Below are 5,366 nucleotides of genomic sequence, written 5' to 3'. Positions count from 1 at the left end.
TAATGTTCAAGACTATAAATAAGATATCGTATCACGTCGACCGTATGACGAATGTTACATGTAACATGTCAAACTTGCTTAGAATAAGTCAGTATTTAAGCTTGAGAAGTTTGAGTCACATGCATACGTGAAAACACACTAAACCCGAATGATTAAGATTAACTGTGAATAGTAAACGGGTTAGTCGGATAAGATAGATAAATAGTGTAACACCCCCGAAATTCAACAATTTTTAAAACTTAATTTAAAGGGATTAACGGTCTAAACATCAACATAAGAGAAGCGGAAGCTAACTACATCAACCGGGAGATGCTATGCCACACCTATATCAAACATAGGTGCACAGGCAGATACTACAACTACAACAGTCTAACAACTCAACCACATAGGCTCACAGGCCTCAACAACTAATACAGGAAGAGATAACACTATCTACAGGCCACTAGCGCGCTCTCCAAGGCTACCCAACCTGTAAAGCAACAAATAGAAATGGGACGACGCCCGGTCAGCGAATAATGCTGGTAACCTACCAATACCTGTTAAGTATCATACATAGATAGGATATATATATATATATATATATATATATATATATATATATATATATATATATATATACAAAATCATTTCGAAACGAAATACATATATATAAGTGTAAAATCAAGAGTCGAAGCCAACATAAGACTCAACACTCTCAACAATCAACACGGGAACACATCCCAAGACCACAAGAACAACACGACTGACAAAAGAGTCAAGGCATGATCTATCATCACTCAATAGATCAAAACCCGACAAGTACAACGCAAAAGAATAAGACTTACACACCCGACAGCACATGCCTCTGCGACTACACACGTCACAAGAGAAGAACACACAACACCGGCTATAATAGCCCTCGCGATATCACCCATCACGAGTTGGTATGCCTGCCTTATGCCCAGTTCCAACCTTATGGCTACCCCCAACCTTGTTTCTTCTTTCCAACCATTACCTCCAGGACCCCTGTACTTCTTAGTCCAACCTTTTCCCTCTTGGGACAGTCGTCCCCCACCAACGAGACCACCAATTTCATAATACACAAGGTACCGTACACACACACGGCGACACACGCCTTCCCAAGAAATACGTGAACCTGACACACAGGTCACAACTCCATAATCACATCACGGCCACCACGAGGACCGCTGCAATACCTTGGTGACTAGTGTCCCATACCACTAATCGTGCAATCCAGGTAAAGCCACACACACCACACCTCAACAGGAATCAATCAACGGATCACAACGAAGGTATGAAACACACTCAATCAAGGAATGGGTCACAACCCAACAACAGCAACGATGAATAACAAAAGTTATCATCAACCAATCGGAAGGTACAAACAACACACATGCTAGCATTTAGACACCAAACTAGCATGCTTATCAAACGGATAAACCAAAGGTAGTTCCGAAGAACACACAAGACACATCACGGTTCAACGAATCACAATGTTGAACACTTAGCACGATTCAAGACACCAAAGACCTACAGGGATACCTACCACATAGTTCTAGATATACGAAACATCAAGAAGAAACTCAAATAGTTCCACAAAAGAACATCGGGAAGTCAAAAGACCAAATACCGAGTCAAAAGAATCACGGGGAACAAATCCCATCATAACACCGAAGTGTTCCCCGCGGGTGGACCCACGGATAGGCCCCTACCCGTGGTTCCGCCCGCGGGTACACTACCCACGAGGCCATGTACCTGCGGGTGGGTGGCGGGTAGGGCTCTGCCTGTCGTTCCGCCCGCGGGTACATCCCTGTGTCCAAAAATAATCCCTTCGGGGATTTTCAACTCCAAGCTCAAATTCAAGTCCAAAACATGTCAAATCTCACCCAATACAACAAAATGACTTGAATCAAAGGAAATGCCAAGCAATGGCACACAAGAACCCTAAACACAAGCTCTAGATATGCATTTTCACAAGACAAATGCATAAACACTCACATTTCATAGCAAAACACAAGTAGAATCCAAGAAATCACAAATAGGTAAGCAAAATAGGTTTTGTAGAGCCTGTGTTACCTCAATCGCTTATCCAACCAAAAACAACTCCAACAAAGGCTAGGCTCAACTCATAAGCCAAACGGGAACCTGTGAATCAAACCGATCCTCAACTATCAACAAACGTACTAATTAAAACTAATAAGCTCATAAGGAGATTTGAACCCTAGTTTTTCCTTAGAATTAATACCACCCTATTAATAATTATTCCCAACATTAAAGCACTAATTAATAAGCCAATAATCATGGTTTCCTTAATAAAACTATTTAAAGCTAAGAGGGATTCGAACCAAGGCCAACTAGATAGCTAAACATGCATCTTACCACTACACTAATTACCGTTTTATTAACAAAACCCTCCTTAATTCTAATAAACCAAACTAAACCACAAAACACAAAAGAACTGGAGCTCACCATCCTTCTTCGTCTTCTTCATGCTGGGAAACAGAGGGTGGAACCACGGGCGTTTCCTCCACCCGCCGGTGTGCCGAAGCCACCAAGCCAAGACGACATCCACGTTCTGCCACCAGCTTCGCCGGGAAAAGATCACCCACCACCGCCGACGCTATCCCTACCGTCAGCTTTGTACACCGCCAAAACTGCGCACTGCCTGACGCCACAAACTGCCGGAAAACAGGGGAAGAGTTGCCGCTGCTCACCAAGGTCGCCGGAGGAGACTACTGTAGACACCACTGTCGATCATCCCGCCGCCGGAAGCTGTCGCCGCCGCTTGGTTGTTGCACTGCCATCAACGAGAGAGAGAGAGGCGACGCAACTGCTCTTCTTTTGAGCTTGAGGGAGAGACAAGCCGGAAGGGAAAAAAGGAGATACATAGAGGGTGGTTCGTTTGGTCTAAATGGAAGGTGAAGAAGGTAGTTGTTGGCTTGGAGAGTTTATGGCGTTATAGCCATTGTAGCTAGGCCGAGGAGGGGAAGAGATACACGGCTGATTTCAAGGGAAGCATGATGATACAAATCATACAATACATACGTACACACCCTAGATAGTAGGGTTACTTTATTTAGAAGGTGGGCTAGGCTAGACTTGGGTCAAAGACTTGGGTTGGGTATTTCTAAATGTTTATTTTAGTCCAAACATCTTGGGCTCACAACATAAATATAACATATATATTTATACAAACATATGGACTTAACTAGCTTGGGTTCATATAATAAATAAATACATATTCGGGCTTAAGGCATTTGGGCACAAAAATGTCGGTTCACAATAATAGGTAGACCCGAGTCCAAATTTTAAATTAATTAGCTTATATAAATATTTTTACTAAATCGGGACTATAATTTATTTTTAGGAAAATATCGGGTGTCACAAATAGAGCAAATTATGTAAGTGCGGTATGTAAATGAGAGAGACAATTTATAGTGGTTTGGAAGTGGCGTAATCTTCCTAGTCCACTTTACTCCATTCACTTCTAGGAGTAATTCACTATTGTCCACACACAGTTACAATAGTGAATAAGTGCTACACAAGCACTTCTTCCGGATGTCTTGCACACAGCTACACCCAACTCCGAGTGTCTCGCACACAGCTACACTCAACTCCGAGTATTTCGCACACAGCTATACTCAACGCCAACTAAGTGTCTTGCACATAGCTACACTTAGCAACTACGAGTGTTTTGCACACAGCTACACTCACAAGAGTATTTTGCACACAGCTATACTCTTCTAACAATTCCAAATACAAAGGTAATTGTATCTCTCTCCAACTAGTTTTGAGGGTATTCAGACAAAGTCTCTAAGAATATTTGAACACTTGCGCTTCTTATCTCGTGTGTATTCACTTGTTCGTATTTTTTGTATTCACCTCTATATTTCTTCAAGTCTTCATGGCTTTTTATAGGCAATCAAATATATCCGTTGGAGTGGGATAATTTGATATTTGAAATTTGAATCTTCATAGCCTGATATTGTTGACAATAGTAGATCTTCAATTTTGATTTGATTGTCAACTTGCCTGACAAAATAATATTTTATCTCAACTTGATTTTCAAGTTGTTTCTTAAAATATTATTTTTGTTGTCAATTTGAATTTCCAACGAATCTTTGAAATAAATTCTTCTGATAGAATTTATTTCTAGGATAAGTTTTTATATTCATGTCTTCATAAATATTTTTTCCGTTCTGATCAATATCTTCAGGCAATTTTGGATTCTTGTGGCATGTGGGCTGATTCAAAATAAATTCCTTCGAATTTATCCATTTTCAGATCATCTTGCTTCTTTGCCACATTGTGCTCCTTTGATTTAGGCACTTCTTGCTTGTTTGACTTGAACATTGTGCTTCTCTGATTTGGTCACATTGTGCTCTTTTGGACACATTGCACTTGTTCACATTGTGCTCCTTTGGACACATCGTGCTTGTTTAAAGACATTGTGCTCCTTTGGCATATCTTGCTTGTACACATTGTGCTTGTTAGGGACATTGTGCTCCTTTGAGAACATTGTGCTTGTCCGCATCGAGCTCCTTTAAAAGCATTGTGTTTGTCCGAATTCTTGACTTGTAAAAATAAGTCTTTGGGGGGGGGGGGGATCAATCTCGGGTATGATCATTTTAAGTAAGGACTTCTACCATTTCGCCGTTAGGCTCATCTAGTCATTTTTTGCAACGCCATTCCTTTATGCTTCTTTCTCGGATGAATACTCGTAGGACCAAAATTAATTTCCCAAATTAATTTTGTTCTTCATATGGTAGATTCCTTCTGACTCGATATTCTGATTTATGATGTTTGTACTAAAAGACCTAAAAACTAAGGGGATCTAAAGTACATTTGACTCATCAAAACTTACAAAAATATTCCTATCAATTTTCCCCCTTTTTGATGATGCCAAAACCTATACTCAGTCATTCGGCTTGCCTTTTTTAAAAAAAAAATTCTTTTAAAAGATTTTATTAACTATTAACATAGCCATGACGAGTTTAACATTTGATTTTGACTCTAGGAAAGGTATTCTTAGCAACTAAGTTCCTATTCGCATTTTTGGATTTTAATGATAACGAAATTTTGTAATTTTCCAATTTATGCGATTTGATACAATCTAAGCTAAAAATATTACCTTTCAAGAAAAATAAAATATCAATAGATAAAAAAGGAAAACTTAATAGCATCATAAACAGATAATTCGAATCATTGCAAATTGTTCCATGATCATGAGTTCGTAGACCATTCAAAAAACATTGTGACAATAATCATACAAATCACTTGATGATTCTGTTTTTCCTTTCTTCTAGCACATGATTAATATGATTTTGAACTTCAATGAAATTGTCACTAATGGCATAATTGTTGCA

The 5,366-nt window shown here is 39.4% G+C and overlaps 1 long non-coding RNA gene across 1 annotated transcript; it reads right to left on the bottom strand.

The window, feature by feature from the left end:
* Window positions 1–281: 281 nt before the first annotated feature.
* On the bottom strand, window positions 282–2,856 carry LOC109174839. Its single transcript, XR_002053186.1, has 3 exons — window positions 2,470–2,856; window positions 2,077–2,145; window positions 282–469 (listed from the first exon to the last, which is right to left on the bottom strand). It is a non-coding gene; the product is annotated as an uncharacterized LOC109174839 (long non-coding RNA).
* Window positions 2,857–5,366: the final 2,510 nt, after the last annotated feature.

Source organism: Ipomoea nil, unplaced genomic scaffold (genome assembly GCF_001879475.1).
Source record: "Ipomoea nil cultivar Tokyo-kokei standard unplaced genomic scaffold, Asagao_1.1 scaffold0019, whole genome shotgun sequence".
NCBI lineage: Eukaryota > Viridiplantae > Streptophyta > Magnoliopsida > Solanales > Convolvulaceae > Ipomoea > Ipomoea nil.
This window is presented reverse-complemented; position numbering and strand designations above follow the sequence as displayed.